The following is an 11,104-nucleotide window of genomic DNA, read 5'->3' as shown; positions in this document are numbered from 1 at the left end:
CGTCCATGAAAACCTCACAAATATTTTCACAAAAGTCAGAAAATATAGCCATCATGCATCTTTGAAAGGTAGCAGGTGCATTACATAAACCAAAAGGCATACGTCTATAATCAAAAGTAACAAAAGGGCATGTAAAAGTAGTCTTTGATTGATCTTTGGCTGACACAGGTATTTGAGAGAAACCAGAATAACCATCTAGAGAGCAAAAATGTGTATGTTTGGACAATCTTTCTAGCATTTGATCAATAAAAGGTAAGGGGTAATGATCCTTTTTAGTAGCCTTATTTAATTTGCGGAAATCAATTACCATCCTATAACCTGTAATAATTCTTTGAGGAATCAATTCATCTTTATCATTAGGAACAATAGTAATACCTCCCTTCTTAGGGACACAATGGACAGGGCTTACCCATTGACTATCAGCAACGGGATAAATTATACCTGCCTCAAGGAGCTTTAGTATCTCCTTTCTCACCACTTCTTTCATTTTAGGATTCGGCCGGCGTTGATGATCACGAACTGGTTTAGCATCTTCTTCCAAATTAATTTTATGTTGACATAGAGTGGGACTAATGCCCTTAAGATCATCAAGAGTATACCCAATAGCAGCGCGGTTCTTCTTCAGAGTTTTCAATAATCTCTCTTCCTCATGCTCTGAAAGGTTAGCACTAATAATAACAGGATATATCTTTTTCTCATCAAGATAAGCATATTTAAGAGTATCAGGTAACGGTTTAAGCTCAAACACGGGATCACCCTTGGGTGGAGGAGGATCCCCTAGGATTTCAATAGGTAAATTGTTTTTCAGAATAGGTTCCTGTTTAAAGAATACTTCATCTAATTCCCTTCTTTCATTCATAAACATATCATTTTCATGGTCTAGCAAGTATTGTTCTAAAGGATCACTAGGAGGTACGGCAATAGAAGCAAGACCAATAATTTCATCCTTACTAGGTAATTCTTCTTCACGGTGTTGTCTACTAAATTTAGAAAAATTCATGAGTCATGGCATCTAAACCGATAGTAACAACATCCCTTTTGCAATCTATGGTAGCATTAACAGTATTTAAGAAGGGTCTACCAAATATAATGGGACAAAAGTTATCTTGTGGGGAACCAAGAACAAGAAAATCAGCAGGATATTTAGTTTTCCCACACAAGACTTCAACATCTCTAACAATTCCCATTGGTGAAATAGTATCTCTATTGGCAAGTTTAATTGTGACATCAATATCTTCCATCTCAGCAGGTGCAATATCATGCATAACTTCTTTGTATAAGGAATAAGGTATTGCACTAGCACTAGCACCCATATCACATAAGCCATGATAACAATGATCTCCTATTTTAACAGAAATAACAGGCATGCCTACCACAGGTCTAGGTTTATCTTTATCACAGGGTTTAGCAATTCTAGCAGTTTCATCACAGAAATAAATAACATGCCCATCAATATTATCAGACAAGAGATATTTAATGATAGCAATATTAGGTTCAACTTTAAATTGCTCAGGAGGTGTATATGTTTTAATATTGCTTTTATGAACCACAGTTGAAGCTTTAGCATGATCCTTTATCCTAACAGGGAAAGGTGGTTTCTCAACATAAGAAGTAGGAACAATAGGATCATTATAAGTGATAGTCTTTTCTTCAACTTTAATAGGTGCAACTACTTTTACTTCTATTGGAGGATGATATTTAAACCACTTCTCCTTGGGGAGATCAACATAGGCAGCAAAAGATTCACAGAAAGAAGCTACTATCTCAAAGTCAAGTCCATATTTAGTGCTAAATTTATGAAAATTATCGGTATCCATAAAAGATTTAACACAATCAAAACTAGGTGTCATACCTGACTCCTTACCATTGTCAAGGTCCCAATCTTTAGAGTTGCGTTTAATTCTTTCCAATAAATACCATTTGAATTCAATAGTCTTCATCATAAAAGAGCCAGCACAAGAAGTATCAAGCATGGTGCGATTGTTACCAGAAAGCTGAGCATAAAAATTTTGAATAATCATTTCTCTTGAGAGCTCATGATTGGGGCATGAATATAACATTGGTTTAAGCCTCCCCCAAGCTTGAGCGATGCTTTCTCCTTCACGCGGCCAAAAATTATATATATAATTGCGATCACGATGAACAAGATGCATAGGATAAAACTTCTGATGAAATTCCAATTTCAATCATTTGTAATTCCAAGATCCCATATCATCACATAGCCTATACCATGTCGATGCATCTCCCCTCAAATAAAAGGGAAGACCTTCTTCTTAACAACATCTCCGGGTACACCTGCAAGCTTAAATAATCCGCAAACTTCATCCACATATATCAGATGTTCATCAAGATGTTTTGTTCCATCTCCTAAAAAAGGATTAGCTAGCAGTTTTTCTATCATACCCGAAGGAACTTCAAAGCAAGCATTTTCATTTTCATTTTCAGTAGGTTCAGTAGGTTGAGGAGCAACTCTTTGCTCTACTGGTCGGGGTGAAGATACCCCGAACAGGCCCCTCAGAGGATCACTTTCCATAGTAACAAGTGACAGTAAATTTCAGCACACTATATAAATTTTTCCTTACCAAATTCCACCTACCAAAGGCGCTTCACTCCCTGGAAATGGCACCAGAAAAGAGTCTTGATGACCCACAAGTATAGGGGATCTATCGTAGTCCTTTCGATAAGTAAGAGTGTCGAACCCAACGAGGAGCAGAAGGAAATGATAAGCAGTTTCCAGCAAGGTATTCTCTGCAAGTACTGAAATAAGTGGTAACAGATAGTTTTGTGATAAGATAATTTGTAACGAGCAACAAGTAACAAAAGTAAATAAGGTGCAGCAAGGTGGCCCAATCCTTTTTGTAGCAAAGGACAAGCCTGGACAAACTCTTATATGATGTAAAGCGCTCCCGAGGACACGTGGGAATATCGTCAAGCTAGTTTTCATCACGTTCATATGATTCGCGTTCGGTACTTTGATAATTTGGTATGTGGGTGGACCGGTGCTTGGGTACTGCCCTTACTTGGACAAGCATCCCACTTATGATTAACCTCTATTGCAAGCATCCGCAACTACAACAATAGTTTTGTGATAAGATAATTTGTAACGAGCAACAAGTAACAAAAGTAAATAAGGTGCAGCAAGGTGGCCCAATCCTTTTTGTAGCAAAGGACAAGCCTGTACAAACTCTTATATGATGTAAAGCGCTCCCGAGGACACATGGGAATATCGTCAAGCTAGTTTTCATCACGTTCATATGATTCGCGTTCGGTACTTTGATAATTTGGTATGTGGGTGGACCGGTGCTTGGGTACCGCCCTTACTTGGACAAGCATCCCACTTATGATTAACCTCTATTGCAAGCATCCGCAACTACAACAAAAGTATTAAGGTAAACCTAACCATAGCATGAAACATATGGATCCAAATTAGCCCCTTACGAAGCAACGCATAAACTAGGGTTTAAGCTTCTGTCACTCTAGCAACCCATCATCTACTTATTACTTCCCAATGCCTTCCTCTAGGCCCAAATAATGGTGAAGTGTCATGTAGTCGACGTTCACATAACACCACTAGAGGAGAGACAACATACATCTCATCAAAATATCGAACGAATACCAAATTCACATGACTACTAATAGCAAGACTTCTCCCATGTCCTCAGGAACAAAAGTAACTACTCACAAAGCATAAACATGTTCATAATCAGAGGGGTATTAATATGCATATAGGATCTGAACATATGATCTTCCACCAATTGAACCAACTAGCATCAACTACAAGGAGTAATTAACACTACTAGCAACCTACTAGCACCAATCCCGGACTTGGAGACAAGAATTGGATACAAGAGATGAACTAGGGTTTTGAGATGAGATGGTGCTGATGAAGATGTTGATGGAGATTGCCCTCTCCTGATGAGAGGAGCGTTGGTGATGATGATGGCGATGATTTCCCCCTCCGGGAGGGAAGTTTCCCCGGCAGAACAGCTCCGCCAGAGCCCTAGATTGGTTCCGCCTCGTGGCGGCGGAGTTTCGTCCGAGAAGATGGCTTATGATTTTTTTTCCATGGAAAGACTTCATATAGCAGAAGATGGTCACCGGAGGGCCACCAGGGGGCCCACGAGGTAGGGGCCGTGCCCAGGGGGGTAGGGCGCGCCCCCACCCTCGTGGGCGGGGTGTGGCCCCCCTTGTGAAGTTCTTGCTCTCGGTATTTTTTATATATTTGTAAAACGTCTTCTGTGGAGTTTCGGGACTTTTGGAGCTGTGCAGAATAGGTCTCTAATATTTGCTCCTTTTCCAGCCCAGAATCCCAGCTGTCGGCATTCTCCCTCTTTATGTAAACCTTGTGAAATAAGAGAGAATGGGCATAAGTATTGTGACATAATGTGTAATAACAGCCCATAATGCAATAAATATTGATATAAAATCATGATGCAAAATGGACGTATCAGTGGCTCAAATCCTTCCTGAGCGGAACTGATCTATTGAGCGCGAAGTGACTCATTCTCCTTTTGAAGATCTTCATGAGACAATCTCAAGTTCTCAAGCTCTTGCTTCCTTTGAAGATAATCATAGGAGAGCTTTTCATGAGTAGTTGAGAGCGTTTCATGATGACTTTCAAGTTCTTCGTACTTAACATGCAGATTTTTAATGTCTTCAATTAAGGACTGAGTTCGAGTCATTTCTGCGTCCAACAGGTCATTGCTTTTGTCTAACAGTTTTTGAATACGTTCCATAGCAGTCTGTTGTTGTGTTGCAATTTTAGCAAGTGTTTTGTAGCTAGGTTTAGATTTACATTCAGAGTCATCTTCACTAGATGTTTGATAGTGAGCATTGCATGAGTTTACCTTGGCACCACGTGCCATGAAGCAGTAGGTGGGAGCAGAGTCGTCCTTGTCATTAGCATCAGCGTTGGTGATCAGTGTTGAAGATGGACTTGGCAACATAGGCAGTAGCTAGAGCCAGACTTGCAACGCCAGAGTCGGACTCCTCCTCAGACTCCACTTCTGCCTCCTCAGAAGCAGACTCCTCCTTTGAATCCATCTCCTTACCAACAAAAGCACGAGCCTTGCCAGATGAGCTCTTCTTGTGTGATGAAGACTTAGACGAAGACTTGGAAGGAGACTTTGAGGATCTCTTCTTCTTTTCATCAGAATCATATTCTTTACTCTTATTCTTCTTGTTGTTCTCATTGTCCCACTGAGGACACTCAGAGATGTAGTGACCAGGTTTCTTGCACTTGTGGCATGTTCTCTTCTTGTAGTCACGGGAGGAAGCTTCATCATTTCTTGAGCTGGATCTTGAAGACTGTCTGGAGCCTTTCTTCCTGGTGAACCTTTGGAACTTCTTCACGAGCATGGAAAGTTCCTTTCCAATGCCTTCAGGATCCTCAGAACTGCAGTCATATTCTTCTTCAGATGAGGAAACAGCCTTTGGCTTCAAAGCGCGAGCTCGGCCATAGTTGGGACCATAGATATCTCTTTTCTCAGATAGCTGGAACTCATGTATGTTGAGCCTCTCAACTATGTCAGACGGATCGAGGGTTTTGAAGTCAGGGCATTCTTGAATCATCAGGGCCAGGGTGTCAAATGAGCTGTCGAGTGATCTCAAGAGTGTCTTGATGATTTCATGCTTGGTGATCTCAGTGGCTCTGAGTGCATGAAGCTCATCTGTGATGTTAGTGAGGCGATCAAACGTCAGCTTGATACTTCTCTGTCGTATCTACTTTTCCAAACACTTTTGCCCTTGTTTTGGACTCTAACTTGCATGATTTGAATGGAACTAACCCGGATTGACGATGTTTTCAGCAGAATTACCATGGTGTTATTTATGTGCAGAAACAAAAGTTCTCAGAATGACCTGAAACTTCACGGAGCAACTTTCTGGAAAATATAAAAAATACCTACAAAAGATGAAGGCCAGGGGGCCCACCACCTGTCCACGAGGGTGGGGGCGCGCCTGCCCCCCTAGGGCGCGCCCCCCTACCTCGTGGGCCCCCTCAGAAAAAATCAAAGAGAAGAATTCATCACGTTTTATGATACGGAGCCGCCGCCAAGCCCTAAAACCTCTCGGGGGGGCTGATCTGGAGTCCGTTCGGGGCTCCAGAGAGGGGAATCTGTCGCCATCGTCATCATCAACCATCCTCCATCACCAATTTCATGATGCTCACCGTCGTGCGTGAGTAATTCCATCGTAGGCTTGCTGGATGGTGATGGGTTGGGTGCGATTTATCATGTAATCGAGTTAGTTTTGTTAGGGTTTGATCCCTAGTATCCACTATGTTCTGAGATTGATGTTGCTATGACTTTGCTATGCTTAATGCTTGTCACTAGGGCCCGAGTGCCATGATTTCAGATCTGAACCTATTATGTTTTCATCAATATATGAGAGTTCTTGATCCTATCTTGCAAGTCAATAGTCACCTATTATGTGTTATGATCCGTTAACCCCGAAGTGACAATAATTGGGATAATTACCGGTGAGGACCGTAGTTTGAGGAGTTCATGTATTCACTGTGTGTCAATGCTTTGTTCCGGTACTCTATTAAAAGGAGGCCTTAATATCCCTTAGTTTCCGTAAGGACCCCGCTGCCACGGGAGGGTAGGACAAAAGATGTCATGCAAGTTCTTTTCCATAAGCACGTATGACTATATTCGGAATACATGCCTACATTACATTGATGAACTGGAGCTAGTTCTGTGTCACCCTAGGTTATGACTATTACATGATGAACCGCATCTGGCATAATTCTCCATCACTGATCCATTGCCTACGAGCTTTCCATATATTGTTCTCTGCTTATTTACTTTTCCGTTGCTATTGCTATCATCACTACAAAATACCAAAAACACTACTTTTGCTACCGTTACCTTTTGCTATAGTTACCACTACTATCATATTACTTTGCTACTAAACACTTTGTTGCAGATACTAAGTTTCCAGGTGTGGTTGAATTGAAAACTCAGCTGCTAATACTTGAGAATATTCTTTGGCTCCCCTTGTGTCGAATCAATAAATTTGGGTTGAATACTCTACCCTCGAAAACTGTAGCGATCCCCTATACTTGTGGGTTATCAAGACTATTTTCGGCACCGTTGCCGGGGAGCATAGCTCTATTCTTTGAGTCACTTGGGATTTATATCTGCTTATCATCATGAAGAACTTGAAAGATCCAAGAACCAAGATTTATCCCTCAACTACGAGTGGAGGTAAGGAACTGCCATCTAGCTCTGCACTTGATTCACCTTCTGTTTTGAGTAAGCTTGCGACACCTAAACCTGCTTCTGCTATTCATTCTGATATGTCGCATGTTATTGATGATACTACTTCTGCTATACATGATACTTATGATGAAACTACTTCTATGCTTGATACTACTGTGCCACTTGGTGAATTTCTTGACGAACAACTTGCTAGGGCTAGAGAGATTGAAAATATTGAATCTGATAATACTGATGAAAGTGACCATGAAGACTTGCCTGTTATTCCTAAGGGTTATGTTTTTGATAAAGAAGCATCTTTAGCTATTTTAGCTTGCAAAGATAGATACAAACTCAAGAGGTTATTAGCTAAACGGAATCAGCAATCTCTAAATTCTAGAATGAAACCTGGCCCTGCTTTTGCTACTTCGCCTATCTGTGTTACTGATAAGGATTATGAATTCTCTGTTGATCCTGATATAATTACTTTGGTTGAATCTGATCCTTTTCATGGCTATGAATCTGAAACAGTTGTGGCACATCTTACTAAATTAAATGATATTGCCACCCTGTTCACTAAAGATGAGAGAACTCGCTACTTTTATATCCTTAAAATATTTCTGTTCTAATTAAATGGTGATGCTAAGATATGGTTTAATTCTCTTGATCCTGGTTGTGTGTGTAGTCCCCGGGATATTATTTATTACTTCTCTGCTAAATATTTCCCTGCTCATAAGAAACAAGCTGCTTTAAGGGATATATATAATTTTTGCACAAATTGAAGAAGAGAGTCTCCCACAAGCTTGGGGGAGGCTTCTCCAATTACTTAATGCTTTGCCTGATCATCCTCTTAAGAAAAATGAAATACTTGATATCTTTTATAATGGACTAACCGATGCCTCTGGAGATTACCTGGATAGTGCTACGTCTTGAGCTTGCGTTGGTTTTCCCCGAAGAGGAAGGGACGATGCAGCAGAGTAGCGTAAGTTTTTCCTCAGTTTTTGAGAACCAAGGTATCAATCTAGTAGGAGCCCACGCTCAAGTCCCTCGTACCTGCACAAAGCGATAGCTACTCGCAACCAACACGATTAGGTGTTATCAATCCCTTCACAGTCACTTATGAGAGTGAGATCTGATAGATATAATATTTTTGGTATTTTTGCTATAAAGATGCAAAGTAAAAAGTAAAAAAGCAAAGCAAGATTAAAGTGATGGAGATTGATATGATGAGAATAGACCCGGGGGCCATAGGTTTCACTAGTGGCTTCTCTCAAGAGCATAAGTATTCTACGGTGGGTGAACAAATTACTGTTGAGCAATTGACAGAATTGAGCATAGTTATGAGAATATCTAGGAATGATCCTCTAGAGTCGACCTGCAGGCATGCAAGCTTGAGTATTCTATAGTCTCACCTAAATAGCTTGGCGTAATCATGGTCATAGCTGTTTCCTGTGTGAAATTGTTATCCGCTCACAATTCCACACAACATACGAGCCGGAAGCATAAAGTGTAAAAATAGAGTAACGACTAAGCAAAATCACATGATGTAGAGAGATAAATTCATGCAATATGAAATAAACCCCATCTTGTTATCCTCGATGGCAACGATACAATACGTGCCTTGCTGCCCCTTCTGTCACTGGGTAAGGACACCGCAAGATCGAACCCAAAGCTAAGCACTTCTCCCATGGCAAGAACTACCAATCTAGTTGGCCAAACCAAACGGATAATTCGAAGAGACTTGCAAAGGTAACCAATCATACATAAAAGAATTCAGAGAAGATTCAAATATTATTCATAGATAGACTTGATCATAAACCCACAATTCATCGGTCTCAACAAACACACCGCAAAAATAAGATTACATCGAATAGATCTCCACAAGAGAGGGGGATAACTTTGTATTGAGATTCAAAGAGAGAGAGGAATCCATCTAGCTACTAACTATGGACCCGAAGGTCTGAGGTAAACTACTCACACTTCATCGGAGGGGCTAGGATGATGTAGAAGCCCTCCGTGATGACGGCCCTCTTCCGGCGGAGCTCCGGAACAGGCCCCAAGATGGGATCTCGTGGATACAGAAAGTTGCGGCGGTGGAATTAGGTTTTTGGCTCCTTTTCTGATCGTTTGGGGGTACGTGTGTATATATAGGAGGAAGAAGTACGCCGGAGGAGCAACAAGGGGCCCACGAGGCAGGGGACGCGCCCTAGGGGGGGCGCCCCCCACCCTCATCACCGCCTCTTTTGTTCCTTGGAGCATGGTCCAAGTCTCCTAGATCACGTTCGGTGAGAAAATCACGTTCCCGAAGATTTTATTCCGTTTGGACTCCGTTTGATATTCCGTTTATCCGAAAAACTGAAATAGGAAAAAAACAACAATTCTCGGCTGGGCCTTCGGTTAATAGGTTAGTCCCAAAAATCATATAAAAGTGGAAAATAAAGCCCAATATAGTCCAAAACAGTATATAATATAGCATGGAGCAATCAAAAATTATAGATACGTTGGAGACGTATCAGGCATCCCCAAGCTTAATTCCTGCTCGTCCTAGAGTAGGTAAATGATAAAAGAGAATTTTTGATGCAGAGTGCTACTTGGCATAATTTCAATGCAAATCTTCTTAATTGTGGTATGAATATTCATATTAGAAAGATTCAAGACAAAAGTTTATATTGACATAAAAATAATAATACTTCAAGCATACTAACAAAGCAATTATGTCTTCTCAAAATAACATGGCCAAAGAAAGTTATCCCTACAAAATCATATAGTCTGGCTATGCTCCATCTTCACCACATAAAGTATTCAAATCATGCACAACCCCTATGACAAGCCAAGCAATTGTTTCATACTCTAACTTTTTCAAAACTTTTTCAATCTTCACGCAATACATGAGCGTGAGCCATGGATATAACACTATAGGTGGAATAGAATGGTGGTTGTGGAGAAGGCAAAAAGGAGGGAAAGATAGTCTCACATCAACTAGGCGTATCAACGGGCTATGGAGATGCCCATCAATAGATATCAATGTGAGTGAGTAGGGATTGCCATGCAACGGATGCACTAGAGCTATAAATGTATGAAAGCTCAACAAAAGAAACTAGTGGGTGTGCATCCAACTTGCTTGCTCGCGAAGACCTAGGGCAATTTTGAGGAAGCCCATCATTGGAATATACAAGCCAAGTTCTATAATGTAAAATTCCCACTAGTATATGAAAATGACAACATATGAGACTCTCTATATGAATAACATGGTGCTACTTTGAAGCACAATATATGAGACTCGCTATATCATGGTGCTACTTTGAAGCACAAGTGTGGTAAAAGGATAGTAGCATTGCCCCTTTTTATTTATTTTCTTTTTTTGGGCCTTCTTTTTTTCTTTGGCCTTTCTCTTTTTATTTTTTTATTGGGACAATGCTCTATGAATGATGATCATCACACTTTTATTTATTTACAACTCGATTCTAAAACAAAGTATGACTCTATATGGATGCCTCTGGCAGTGTATCGGGATATGCAATGAATCAAGAGTGACAAGTATGAACAAATTATGAACGGTGGCTTTGCCACAAATACTATGTCAACTACATGGTCATGTTAAGCAATATGACAATGATGAATGTGTCATGATGAACTAGATGGTGGAAAGTTGCATGGCAATATATCTCGGAATGGCTATGGAAATGCCATAATAGGTAGGTATGGTGGCTGTTTTGAGGAAGGTATATGGTAGGTGTATGATACCGGCGAAAGGTGCGCGGTATTAGAGAGGCTAGCAAAGGTGGAAGGGTGAGAGTGCGTATAATCCATGGACTCAACATTAGTCATAAAGAACTCATATACTTATTGCAAAAATCTAGAAGTTATCAAAGCAAAGTACTACGCGCATGCTCCTAGGGGGATAG

The sequence above is a fragment of the Triticum urartu genome, chromosome 6, assembly GCF_003073215.2.
Source record: "Triticum urartu cultivar G1812 chromosome 6, Tu2.1, whole genome shotgun sequence".
Lineage (NCBI taxonomy): Eukaryota > Viridiplantae > Streptophyta > Magnoliopsida > Poales > Poaceae > Triticum > Triticum urartu.
This window is presented reverse-complemented; position numbering follows the sequence as displayed.